At 39.4% G+C, this 14,953-nt stretch overlaps 1 long non-coding RNA gene across 1 annotated transcript in view; it reads right to left on the reverse strand.

The window, feature by feature from the left end:
• The window catches only part of Gm10714 (predicted gene 10714), a 58,881-nt gene extending 44,207 nt beyond the window's left edge, over positions 1-14,674 (reverse strand). Inside the window, exon 1 of the long non-coding RNA NR_040530.1 lies at positions 14,605-14,674. This is a non-coding gene — a long non-coding RNA (predicted gene 10714). The remainder of the gene's footprint in view (positions 1-14,604) is intronic.
• Between the last annotated feature and the right edge of the window lie 279 nt (positions 14,675-14,953).

Below are 14,953 nucleotides of genomic sequence, written 5' to 3' on the forward strand. Positions count from 1 at the left end.
CCTTGTAAAATGAGAGTAAGGTTTTTGGGCCTTTTGTTTGTTTGTTTGTTTGCATGATGGTCTGTTGATGAGAGTGTGTTGCTGAGGTTGACCACTGTTATTCTTTGTGGACCTATCTAGCCAGTCTTGTCCAGAAGTGCTATTCTCTTGTAAAGGATGCACTAACATTCAGTACATATATAGTATTATATATATATATTATTCTATAGTATAGTACATATATAGTATTTCTTGATATCAAATGACCTGAGCCTAATCCTCAGAACCCACATGGTGGAAGGAGAGACAACACTCCTGCAAGCTCTTCTCTGAACTCTAGACATGCATCAGGGCTCTCAAACACAAAACAAATAAAGATGTAGAATACATAAGCAAACAAAAAACTTAAAGCCGGTCTCACAGAGGTGTGGAGTACCCCACAGAGTGGTGAACCCCAGAGAATGCCATGGTGTGGAGAAGGGAGGGGAGATGTCAGGCAGAGATACAAGTTTCAGATGATAGGAAGGATGTTCTAGTGGCCCGTCACAGTGCATGACGATTATGGCTGAGAACAATACATTGGCTCCTTTCAAACTTACTAAAAGCGTGCATTTGTGGTGTTCCCATCACAGGTAAACCAAAGGATCTGTAATGGCAGCTGTGCTGGTCAACCTGACTTAGTCAGTCACTCGGTAGCACACGCATCCCATAGCATTCCTCAATAGAGATAGCGATTATTGCTTTTCTTTGTATCTAGTTATTTTGTATACGTTTGGATTTGTGTGGGAACCCATACCATGATGCTCATTTGGAGGTCAGAGGACAGCTCCTGAGAGTTGATTGTCTTCTCCCACTACACCAGTTTTAGGGACTGAACTCAGGTCACCAGGCTTGGCAACAAGCGGCAGCTCTTACTCACTCAGAGACCTCGCTGGTCCTACACGGATCCTTTCTTCCTTTTTTTTTGGACTGATACATATTTTTAAAATGCTAAAAATATTTACAGAAAACCAAAATTAAACGATAAGATATTGCTAGCTATCTTATTTCTTGATTAGAAATTTAAACAATAAAATAAATGAATAAAACAAAAGAAGAAAAGATACTGTTAAGAGAAGTCCATGTTAGCTCCCAGGGACTCTACAGCTGCTCTTCATGATCTGGAGTCCCAAAACAGCCTATAATGCGGGGGAGGACACTCTAGGCACCTAGACTCTGAAGATATAGGATAGAGCCTGTAGCCCTAAATACCGAACCGTGATATCTCACCCCTACTCTGAATTAGTTTCCTCCTGAATGTTCTCTCAGCAAAAGTGTTTGGAATATTCAGGAGAATGTCTCAGCTAAGCAAATAAATAAATAAATAAATAAATAAATAAATAAATAAATAAATAGACTTGGAGAAAAAAAAGAGAGAGAGAGAGAGAGAGAGAAGAAAATGTATCCAACAAACAGCCCCAGCCCCGCATATGCAAATTCCAGTGCAGAGACAAACACAAGACCTAGGCAACACTTCTCTTCCACAAATTACTAATCCCATAATAACGACCCCTAATAAAAATGACCTGAAAGAAGTTCCAGGTGAAGAACTCAAAAGAATAATGATAACTGTATCCAAAAAACCAAAGACATGAATACAAGGGGAAGAAAAGAGCTGAGTGAAATGCCGGGGTCAACCCAAGATAGAAAGACAAAATTCAACAAAGAGATAGACTTTTTAAAGACATTTGATAAACGGTTCAATCACTTTGATAAAAGGTTAAGAGATCTTTAGGAAAACACCACAAAATCATCAAAATGACAAGAATTAATACACACATGTCAATAATTACTCTGAATATTAATTATCTCAATTCTCCAACAAGAAGGTAGATTGGATTAGAGAACAGAATCTATCTTTTGGCTGCCTCCAAGAAACGCCCCTCTATCTCAGTGATAGCCTTAGGTTCAAAGACAGGGAAAAGATATTCCAAATGGAACCAGGAAGCAAACAGATATTCAGATATCTGACAAAGTAAAGTTCAAACAAAAATTAGTCAGAAAAATAAGGGAAGTCACTATACAGTCATAAAGAAACTAAGATTTTGCAATTTTAAACATTTATGAGCCTCATTGAGGCATACCCAATTTCTAAGAAATACTCTAAGTTCAAACCTATAATCTCAACACACTGATGGTGGGTTTTGTACCCAACTCTCACCAGTAGACAGATCATCTAGACAAAAATCAAACATAGAAGCATAAAACTTAAAGTGTTTGATAACTCTAATGAGCCTAACATACATATACAGAACATTCTATCCAAACACTAGGCGATGCATACTCTTCTCAACAGCCAATGGAACTTTCTCTAACACATGATCACATGTTAGGATACACAAAAAGCAAACACAGGAAATTTAAATAACATGTGATATCCTGTCAGACCATCACAGGATAAAGCCAGCTGTCAACATCATTAAGAACTACAGAAAACACACAAACTGATCTATACAACACAGAGCTTAATGACAAATGGGTCACGGAAGAAATCTGACAGAAATAATTTCTAGAGTTGAATGAAAACGAGAACATAATAGAACAGTCTGGAACATGATGGAGGCAGTTCTAAGAGCTAAGTATAGCACTGAGGGCACATACATGCATACATACATACATACATACATACATACATGCATGCATGCATATATCCATACACATGCACACACACATATACACATATACATACATAGAAACAAACATACAAACACACACATGTATGAGCATGTATATATGTAAATTGGTAGAATCTCAAATTAATGTCTTCTTTTTAAAAAATAGATTCTTCTCTCATACAATGCACCTTGACTACAATTTTCCTCCCAGCTCCCCTCACCTCACCTCTCCTCTACCCAGATCTACTCCCCCTTCATGTGCCTTCAGAAAGGAGCAGGCCTCCAAAGGACAACAACCAAACAGGACAAAACAAGATACAAGAAGACAAGATAAAAAGCTCTCTTAGTAGGCAACCCAATGGTCAAAAAAGACTCCCAAGAGTAGGCAAAAGAGTCAGAGATACATCTGCTTGTTAAGAGTCCACTGTTAGGAGTCTCACAAAAACACCAAGGTAACAGCCATAACATATATGCAGAGAACTGGGTGCAGGTCCCATGCAGGCCCATGGTTGTCTTTTCAGGCTCTGCGATCCCATGTGGGCCCTGCTTCATGATTCAGTGCGGCATATTCTCCTGCTGTCCTCCATCCCCTCTGACTTCTCCCATCGTTCCACCCTCTTTTCCTTGGGGTTTCTGAAGCTCTGAGCAGGAGGAGAGGTTAAATGGAGACCTCCAGTTTAGACTCTCTGTGCATAATGTCTGCCTCTGGGTCTCTGTACCTGCTCACCCCTGCTCCCCGAGGAAGTCTCTCTGACGAAGAGACAAGACACAGATCTATAAGTATGGCAGAATATCATTGGAATAATTTCATTGTTCTTTGTTTGTGTTTGTGGTTGTCTGTTGGTTTCTTTGCTTGTTTTGGCCAGCAGTGTATAGTTCTACCCTAGGCCTTTGGACTATCCGGTCTTCATTTCTTGGTTATTCAGCCTGCGTTATTTAGGACTCTCCACTGAACCCCCTTGGCAACAGCTCTACCAAATGTGACCCAGTCCCACCACTGGAAACCTTGCCTAGCTACAGAAGATGTGCAGTTTAAATTCTGTATCCACCATTATTAGGGGTCTACATTAGGGTCACCGTGGTAGGTTCCAGGAAGTTTCTATTGCACTAGGTTTCCACACTGTCCCTCAAGTCCCCTCCAATTCCACTCGTCCCCCCCCTTCTCCTTCCACACACCTTATCCTTTTTACTTCTATCCCCACATACCCCATCCACCCACAAAATCTACTTTCCCTTCCTGGGGAGACTCATGAATCCTTCCTAGAGCCCTCCTCTTTCTTTACCTAACCTCTCTGGGTCTACAAATTGTAGCTTGATGTTCATTTAATTAGAAGCTAATATCCACCTCAAGTACCATGTACCATGTTTGTCTTTCTGGTCTGAGTTACCTCACTTAGGATGATGTTTTTGCTTTTGTTGTTGCTGTTACATCCATTTGTGTGAAAACTTCATGATGCCTTTTTTTTTTCGTAAAAGCTGAGTAATAATCCACTGTATAAATGTACCACATTTTCTTTGTCCGTTTTTCTGTTGAGGGACATCGAGGTTGTTTCCAGTTTCTGGCTATTACGAATAAAGTTGCAGTGAACATAGGTGAGCAAGCGTCCTTGTGGTAGGGTGGGGTGTTCTTTTGGTATACGTCTGAGAGTACTGTAGCTGGATCTTGAGGTAGATCTAGTCCAAGTTTTCTGAGGAGCAATCATACTGATTTCTAGAGTGCTTGTACAAGTTTGCACTCCCACCAGCAATAGAGGAATGATCCCCTTGCTCTACATCCTTCCCAGCGTGAGCTGTCATGTCTGTTTTTGATGCTGGCCATCCTCACAAATGGAAGATGGAATCATACAGTAGTTTTGATTTGAATTTCCCTGCTGACTATGGATGCTAGACATTTCTTTAAGTGCTTCTCAGTCATTTGAGATTCATCTGTTGAGAATTCTTCCTTTAGACCTGAACCCCATTTAAAATTGGATTATTTGGTTTTTCGATGCCTAGTTTCTTGCGTTCTTTACATATTTTGGAAATTAGCCTTCTATCAGATGTGGAGTTGGTGAAAATCTTTTCCCATTCTACAGGCTTCTGTTTTGTCCTATTGATTGTGTCTTTTGCTTTTCAAAAGTTTTTCAGTTTCCTGAGGTCAGTTGTTAATCTTAGAACCTTAGCCATTGGAGTTCTGCTCAGAAAGTTACTCCTGTGCCAATGAGTTCAAGACTATTCCCCAGTTTCTCTTCTACTAGATTTAGTGCATCAAGTTTTGTTCCACTTTTAAAAAGCATTATTATTATTTAATGTATATGAGTACATGCCAGAAGAGGGGATCAGATGTCATTATAAATGTTTGTGAGCCACCATGTGGTTGCTGGGGATTGAACTCAGGACCTCTGGAAGAGCAGGCAGTGCCCTTAACCCCTGAGCGATCTCTCCAGATCTAGTGTATCTAGTTTTATGTTGAAGTCCTTGATCCACTTGGACTTGAGTTTTGTGCAGGGTGATAGATACAGATCTATTTGCAGTCTTCTACATGCAGACATCTAGTTAGACCAGCACAATTTGTTGAAGTTTTTTTTTTCCAGTGTGTTATTTTTTACTTTTTTTTTTAATACAAAGTCAGGTATCCATAGGTGTGTGAATTTATGTCTGGGAATCCAATTTGATTCTAGTGATCAATGTATCTGTTTTTATGAAAAATACCATGTGGTTTCTATTACTATATTTCGGCAGTACAGCTTGAAATCAGGGATGGTGATACCTTTAAAATTCTTTTATTGTACAGGATTGTTTTGACTATCCTAGGTGTTTTTTTTTTTTTTTTTTTTTTTTTGGTTTTCCTTATGAAGCTGGGATTGTCCTTTCAGTGTTTGTAAAGAGTTATGCTGGAATTCTGATAGGGACTGCACTGACTCTGAGATTGCTGTTGGTAGGTAGCATGGCTATTTTCACTATGTTAATCCTACCAATCTATGTGCATGGGAGATCTTTCCATTTTCTGATATCTTCTTCAATTTCTTTCTTCAAAGACTTGAAGTTTTTTATCATGTAAGTACTTCATTTGCTTGGTTAGAGTTACCCCCAAGATATTTAATTATATTTGAAGCTCCTGTGAAGGTGTTGTTTTCCTGATTTCTTTCTCTGTCCATTAGTTATTTGTATATAAGAGAGCTAATGGTTTTTGTTTTTGAGTTTTTTGTTTGCTTGTTTGGTTTTTTTTTTTTTTATTAATAGTGTGTTCAACCACTTTGCTGAAAGTGTTTATCAGCTGTAGGAGTTTCCTGATGGAATTTTTCTGGAAACATATGTATACTATCATATCATCTGCAAATAACCATATTTTTGACATCTTCTTTTCTAATTTGTATCCCCTTGATCTCTGTCAGATGTCTTACAATGTTGAATCGATAATGAAGCAGGCAGCCTTATCTTGTTCCTGATTTTAGTGGAATTGCTTTGAGTTTCTTTTCAGTTAAGTTGAAGCTGGCTATAGTCTTACTGTAAATTACCTTTATTATGTTTAGATAAGTCTCTTGTATCCCTACTCTCTCCAGGACTTTTATTATGAAGGCATGTTTGAGTTTATCAAAGACCTTTTCAGCATCTAAAGAGAGGACCGTGTGATTGTTTTTCTTTCACTTTTTCTTTCTTTCTTTCACTTTACTTATATTGTGTTTATTCACTTTCATATGTTGACCCATTCCTGCATTTCTGGGGTGAAACTTATTTGATCATGGTGGATGGTCTTTTCGATGTGTTCTTGGATTCAGTTTGCAAGATTTTTCTTGAGTATTTTTGCATCTATGTTCATAAACTAAATTGATCTGAAATTATCTTTGTTGTTGTTGTGTCTTTATGCAATCTGTATAACAGGGTAACTATGACCTCATAAAATGAATATGGTAATGTTCCTTCTGTTTGCAGTTTGTGACTAATTTGACAAGTATTAGTGTTAGCTCTTCTTTGGAAGTCTGGTAGACTTTTGAGCTAAAAATCCTCTGGCTCTGGGCATTTCTTTTGTGGAAGACTTTTAATGACTGCTTTTACTTCACTAGGGGTTGATTTTCTTCAGTAAGTGGCACCTCTAGAGAAAATTATTCATTTCTTTTAGATTTTCCAATTTTGTGGAGCACAGGTTTTTAAAGAATGGCTTGATCATTCTTTGGGTTTCCTCAGGGTCTGCTGTTACGACCTTTCCATTTCTGATTTTGTTAATTTCTCTCTCTGCCTTTTAGTTAGTTTGGAAAAGGGTTTGTCCTTCTTGTTGATTTTCTCAAAGAGCCAAGTCTTCATCTCATTGATTCTTTGTATTGTTCCCTTTGTTTCTATCTTGTTGGATTCAGCCCCAAGTTTGATAGTTTCTCTCTGACCACTGCTCTTTGGTGTGCCTGCTACTTTCTGTTAAAGTGTTCTCAGGTGTGCTGTTAGGTTGCTCGCGTGAAATCTGTTTATGTAGACACTTACTGCTATGAACTTTCCTCTTAGCATGGCTTTCATTGTGTCACTTAAGTCTGGGTATGTTGTGCATTCATTTTCATTGAATTCTAGAAAGTCTTTAATTTCTTTCTTTCTCTCTTTCTTTCTTTCTTTCTTTCTTTCTTTCTTTCTTTCTTTCTTTCTTTGTTCCTTCCTTCTTTCCTTTCTCTCTTTCTTTCTTTCTTTCTTTCTTTCTTTCTTTCTTTCTTTCTTTCTTTCTTTCTTTCTTTCTTTCTTTCTTGACCTATTTTCCATCCAGTATGGAGTTTTTCAGTGTCCATGAGTATGTAAGCTTTCTGCTGTTTCTGTTGCTATCCAGCTTGAACCCATGGTATCTGACAAGATACAGGGAGTTATTTTAATTTTCTTTGTTTGTTTTTGTTTGTCGATACAGGGTTTCTCTGTGTAGCCCTGGCTGTCCTAGAACTCACTCTGTAGACCAGGCTGGCCTTGAACTCAGAAATCCGCCTGCCTCTGCCTCCTGAGTGCTGGAATTAAAGGCATGTGCCACCACACCCAGCTTATCAATTTTCTTGTATCTGTTGCGACTTGCTGATCTGAGCATGTGATCCCCTTAGGGAAAAGTTCTAGATGTCCTGAGAAGAAAGTATATTCTTTTGTGTTTGGATGAAATGTTCTGTAAGTATGTGTTTTCTTCATTTGGTTCCATGACATCTTTAAGTTCCAGTATTTTTCTGTTCAGTTCTTGCCTGGATGACCTGTTCCTTAGTGAGAGTGGAGTACTGAAGTCTCCCACTATCAGTGCATGAGGGTCAATATGTGATTTAAGCTCTACCAGAGTTTCTTTTACAGAAGTGGGTGCCCTTGTGTTTGGGGCATAGATGTTAAGAATTAAAATGTCACCTTGTTGGAATTTTCCTTTGATGAGTGTCAAGTCATCATCTCTTTTGACTAATTTTGGTTTGCAGTCTATTTTGTTAGATATTGAAATAGCTACACAAGCTTGCTTCTTAGGCCCATTTGCTTGGAATATGAAGTGGGGTTTTTTTTTCAATGCTTTACCCTGAGGTAATGCCTATCCTTGATAGTAAGGTATGTTCCTGATATTCAGTAGAATGATGGATCCTGTTTTTGAATCTACTTTGTTATTCTGTGCCTTTTTATTAGGGAATTGAGGCTATTGATATGGAGAGATATCAATGACAAATGATTGTTAAGTCCTATTAATTTGTTGTTGGTGGTGATGATGATGGCTATGATGATAACTTGTGTTTGTGCATATGCGTGTGCGTGTCCTTCCTCCCTTTGCTTCTGCTGATGTGAGATTATTTATTTCCTGTGTTTTCATAGGTATAGCTAACTTCCCTGTTTAATCTTGACTTTATCATGGAATATCTTAATTTCTCCAGATATAGTGATCAAAATTTTGCTGGGTAAAGTAATCTGGGCTGGCATCTGTGGTCTGCAGCACATCTGTCCGTGCTCTTCTGGCTTTTAGTTAAATTAATATTTTAAAAAAATATTTATTTATTTTATATATAGGAGTACACTGTAGCTGTCTTCAGACACACAAGAAGAGGGCATCCATTACAGATGGTTGTGAGACACCATGTGGTTGCTGGGAATCAAACTCAGGACCTCTGGAAGAACAGTCAGTGCTCTTAACCACTGAGCCATCTCTCCAGCCCCAAATTAATATTTTAATATATTTTTTAAGATATTTTCTCCAAATTAATATTTTAATAATGCACTTAAAGGCCATGAGAAAAAAAAGCCCAAACTGTAGATGGTATATTTTTCATTTGTATGTGTGTGTTCTAAATACATAAATACAACCTCCTTAAGTTTGTATAATGCTGCTTGTATGTATATGTTTCAGGGCTGACTATTTGGTATTGGAAAACAAATTGGTGTATTCTGAATTCGAAAGAGAAAAAGGAAGTGAAATGGGGTAGTAGCTGAAGAGAGGAAGGGAAGGGGAAGATGATTTAATTATATTATAATCTCAAAAATAAGAGAAATCATTAAAATTCAAAAACACATATGTACTTTTAGGTAAATGATATTTTCCTTAAAAAAACAATAGATGGGAAAAGACAACAAAAATCAGGGCTAAAATTAGTGAAGGAGAAACAATCAAACAACAACAACAATAGCAAAAACAATACAGAGAGTCAATGAAACAAAGAGTTGGTTCTTTGATAAGTGAGATTGACAAATCCTTAGCCAACTGAACAAAATACAGAAGGAAGCTCCAAGTCTATAAAATTAGAGATGAAAAGGGAAACATTACAACAAATACCACGAAATGAAGAAAATTGTAAGTATGTATCTTAAAAGCCTATCTTCCAAGCCAGGAATGGTGGCACATGCCTTTAATCCCATCACTTAGAGACAGAGGCAGGTGGATCTCTTAAGATTTTTAAGGCCAAGATTATTCATATAGCAAGTGTTAGGCTAGCCAGAACTACACAGTGTGATCCTGTCTCAAACTAAACAACAAACAAACAAACAAAACCAACAATGGAAAACAAACAAAACCCACCAACATTGTCTATTCTACTCGATTGGAAAATCTAAAAGAATTGGACAAACGTTTTGAGGCAAGGGACAAAATAAAAGCAAGATAAAAATAAGTACACCAAACAGACCATAGCCAGCCATGAGATTACAGAAGCAACAGCCCTCCCATTCAGAAAGAGCCCCGGGCCATGGATGCACCACAGAACTCTATCAGAGCTTCAGAGTGACTTGAATTATCCCATACGATACGATAAAATGGGAAACAAGGCATCCAAACTTTGATGAAGCCAGTGTTATCCTGATACCTGAACCAGATAAAGATACCACACCATATACAAAAGAGAAACCGACAGACTGCTCTCCCCATGAACAAAAATGAAAAAATTCTAAATAAAATACAATCAAAACAAATTCAAGATCACATAAAAGAGATCCTTCATAGGGATCAAGGCAGCTTTATTTCAGAGTTGCAGGAATGGTTCAATATACATTAACTCAATCGATGTTATCTATTACATAAATAGACTCGGAGATGGAGAAAATGTGAGCACATCTTTGGATACAGAAAAGGCCTTTGACAAAATCCAGTGCCCCTCCCTGATAAGGGGCACGAGAGGCTAGGGACAGAGGGACCTTTGCAAAACATAATAAAGGTTATAGATGACAAACCTGTAAGCCAATACCATCTTTAATGAAGAAAAGCTCAAAGCATTCCAATTAAGGAGCAGACAAGTCTGCCCACTCTCTCCACCCCTGTTCAATATCGTGCTTGAAATCTTGAAGCAATAAGACAAGAGAAAGGCACGAAATGAATACAAAGAGGGAAGGAACCATGGGGGATACAAACAGGAAGGGAAGAAGTCAAATATTCCCTAATTGCAGGTGAGATAATACCATACATGAGAGAAAACTGCACCAAAAAGCTTTTAGCACTGATAAATACTTGTAGCAAAGTGGCATGATAGGATACAAAGAGCTGTGCGACAGCACCACGGTGCAGAGGTGCAGAGGCCGGCACCACATTGACATGAAGTCAGGCTCATAGATCCATGGATCCAACTTCAGACAGATACAATCACCTGCTGTTTGACAAAGAAAGAAAAAAAATACACACTGGAGAAAAGAAGGCACAGTCAGCAAATGGTGCTGGAAAACCTGGATGTCAACGTGCAGACATATGACGGTAGATGTTTGGCCCTGACCCCACCCAAAACTCAACTGCAAATGGATCGAGGATGTCAGAACCACACCGGAAACTCTGAAATGGCTGGGAGAAAATGTAGGGAGTACGTGTCCCTTGAGAGGCCCGGAGAAGGACTCTCTGAAGCAGGCCCCAGGAGCATAGGAAATGAGACCAGCAAATGACAAATGGATCTCATGAGATTAAAAGCACATTTGTGCAAAGGAGGCGGCCAAGCAAGTGAAGAGGCAGCGTACAAGGTGAAAGACGATCTTTGCCAGCTACACATCTGACAGAGGATTAGTGTCTGAAATACACTATACGTATATGTAGTATATTTATATATAGTACATATAATACGTGCATATTATACTAGATAAATACATATTATGTATTATATATACTAAATATATAGAGATACTATATTCCAGATATACACATGTATATATTATACTATATTAATACTATAGTATTAATAAAGTATAGTATTAATTTATAGTATTAATAAAACTAGTGAAGCCACATTGCAAATCAGTCTGGTGTTTTTTTGTTTTTTTTTAATAACACTAGAAATAGAGTCACTATCCTGATCCAGAAAGACCACTCTTGGGCACACACTCAAAGGACTTAACATCCAACCACAGAGACGCATGCACATCCGTGTTCATACCTGTTCTATTCACAGTAGCTAGGACACGGAGGCGGCTCAGATACCCGCCAACTGATGAAAGGCTAGTGAAGATGCAGTATGTATGTAAGATAGCATGTTACTCAGATGTAATGAAAAGTGAAATTGTGAAGTTTGCAGGTAAATGGATGGAACTGGAAAAAATTATACTAAGCAAGGTTACACGAACACAAGCCCCACATGCTCCTTCATACATGTAAGGCCTGGCTTCAAATCTTATTTTGTATGTTTAATCTGGAGGACATGTAGAAGCCAGGACATCAGAAATGAGTTTAGGTGAGTTTGGGAAGGGAGATAATAGAATGCAGGCAAAATGAAAGCAGAGAGGGCTCCTGTGCTGAAGTGTTCTTGCAGGCAATGGAGGGATGGAGACAGGAAACTGAAGGGGCTTGAGAAGTCTTAGCCTGCATAGACTGTGCATGAAAATGTCACATGGCAACCTATGATCTTGGAACTCATGTGATGAATCTAGGGGGGGGAGAGTAGAACACATGTGGTGTGAACAGGGAGCCAGGGAATGCTGGGAGCAGAGAAAGAGGCAGGGTCTGAAGGTGGAAAATGATGGAGGGTTAGGTTAACCAAAACTAAGGGTATACGCAGAAGCATTCCAGAAACCCAGCATTTTCTAAACTACTTAAAAGCATAACAAAACTCCTTTGGGAACAGGTCCCCGACCTGGGTGAACAATGTACCTCTCAAAGGACACAAGATTTTTAAAGGAAACTCAGTACCGGGAATGGGATAGTTCATTCTAAATGATTGCTCCAGGAGGCCCCCAAGGCACCCAAATCAACACAGACTGCTGCCATTGCTCTTGGTGACCCATTATAAATAGATGGTAAGTGAGTAATGCTGAACACATCACACACTGGTTGTAGGGTACAGAGAAACCAAACTCTAGTGACCAGGCAGCTCTCCCTGCCGGCTAGCTTCCACAGTGCTCTGGGAAGGAAGGTGCTGTGCATTTTGCTGGGAGAGAACAGCAGAGGTGGTCTTATCCAGCAGAGGCCCACTCATGTGACCAATGCAACCTATCAGCAATGTGTACCCACTGGTGCAATAGTGGCAAGACTGTTCCTGGTAGTAACCAACTGCCCTCTTGATTGGTCTGAGGGCTGTTTCACCAGAGGGAATTCATACTTGGTATTGTAAACACAGTTCAAATGCATGGCTAGGGAAGTCATGGTCCCTACATGAGAATTGTTTTTGTCTAGATAGTTCTTGTTTTGCTAAGTGGTCATATTGTCAAACATGACAACCTTCTAAACATGTATGTTCCTATGCGTAGATCTGTGCATCTCTCAGCCTTGGGCAGGAACTCTTCTTATTGCAGTGGGTAGTGGTTAATGTAGAAACCCAGATCAGGTCAAATTGCTGAAAGTGAGTGACTGTGAGTGCTCAGCCCTAAATCCTTCCCCTTGACCCAAAGACTCAGGGAGCCACACGAAAGAAGGGGTAGAGAAAGTGTGAGGATTGGAGCATGGGAAGGAATGCTGTTAACTGTCATCCTTTGGACAATGACAGGAATGTTAAGCACCTAAACTCACAGCAACTATGGTTTACTCGCACAAGATCAAGCCAGTTACAAACTCTAGCAATGGCCCTGAGGTTATCAGCATGTGCTTCTCCTGCAGAAGACCCAAGTCAGATTCTCAGAATTCACACGGTGGCTCACCACCATCTATAACTACAGCTCCAGAGGACCTCTTGATGCTTCTGGTCTCTATGGGCATCATCGATGAAATGTGCACACGGGCACACACACACACACACACACACACACACACACACACACACACACACATACATTCTATGCCAATAAACTCAACTATTTAGATGGAGCAGATAAACTCTTTGGCATGCCACCTTACCTACACTAAAGAAAATATTCAGAATGTATTAAAGTTATTGAACTCTTACAAGAAAATTCTGGACCTGACGTGTTTTTCTGGTGAGTATTATGAAAAACAAAGAATGAAAGATACACTATTAAGACAGATTTACTCAGAAAACAGAGGTGAATGGATTTCTTGATCATCTTAGAAAGTCAATATAATCTAGATACCAGAACTGGGCACGATCAGAAAATTGAAAGCCAGATGCTCTCATAAAATCCCTTACATTAGTAAATTGGACCAAGTGGGATACACAACTATAATATATTATTATCATTTTCTCTTTGAGGAATTTACAGGTAGCATTCAAAAGTTATCCAGTCTCATTTGCTATAAGAGCAAAAGTGTGTTTGCTTAGAGCTAAGGTCTCATGCAGCGCAGACTGGCCTCAAAGTTGGCCTTGAGGGTTTATTCCTCCTGCCTCCATCTCCAGGGTACTAGGATAACAGTCTACATCACCACACCAGTAGGCGCTAAGGATCAAACCCAGGGCTTTGCACATGCCAGGCAGTCTTCTAACTGGACGATATCCCCAAGCTACCTGTGAGCAAAGAGAATGGGCAAAACCATTTGGCCATTTCAAAAGCTACAGATAAAGCGTCTGGCTTGATCTATCACTCTTGGCTCCAAGTGCCCATTCATGACCAAAACTCTTAGTAAACTTGTTTGGGAAAACAACGTCTTCAGTCTGATAAGAGATGATAAAAAATATCCTAGATTCTGGTACAATTGCTGATAAAAATTCTAAATATCAAATTTATTGTTGAAATACTGGAATCTTTTATCCTAAGCCTGGGACCCTGTCCAGGATATCTTCATGCACTGTTCCCGCTCATTGCACTACACTGAAATCCCAGCTCGAGTAATGGGAAGAGAAAAATAAAAAGCACATAGATGGAAAAGAAAGATTCGGGGCTAGAGAGATGGTCCAGTGGCTATGAGCATGCTCTGCTCTTGCAGAGGAGCCAAGGTAAGTCCCCAGCTCCCACACTGAGTAGCCACATATGACTCCAACTCCATGAGATGCAACACCGTCTTCATGGCTTCCACAGGCAACTTGACACACATGCAAGCACCTACATACAGCAACACTCTAGATACTCTACATATATCAAAAGGCTAAAACTCCCTGTATTTTTAGATACTGTGACTATTTATGCAAACATCTCTACAGGATTCACTACAGCAACCCCACCTCCCGTCAGTAACCAAATATGTGTGTTCCCTAGTTGGCTTCTGGTTTTGAGATGGGGGTCTCACCTTGTGGCTCAGGCTACCCTCAGACTCCCGAGCTTTCTGCCTCCATCTTCTGAGTGCTGATGTTAACAGTGTGAGTCACTGTACCTAAGAGAACTTTGTTCTTAGACTTGCAACACAAATCCAATCCAAATGTCATCAGGAACCTTTGTAGAGCAGATGAGCTGTTTCTAAAATCTAAATGCAAATGAGAACGATTTAGAGTAACCTTGGTGATCTTGAAAACACACTACCAGGTTCAAGAACTCACTGGGCAGGATTATTAAGTGGGTGTCGTCCTGACAACCATAGATAAACAGACCAGTGGGCTAGAATGGCAAAACCATGGGCAGCTTTCTTCTATGCAGCCAAC

Source organism: Mus musculus, chromosome 2, assembly GCF_000001635.26.
Source record: "Mus musculus strain C57BL/6J chromosome 2, GRCm38.p6 C57BL/6J".
Taxonomy (NCBI): Eukaryota; Metazoa; Chordata; class Mammalia; order Rodentia; family Muridae; genus Mus; species Mus musculus.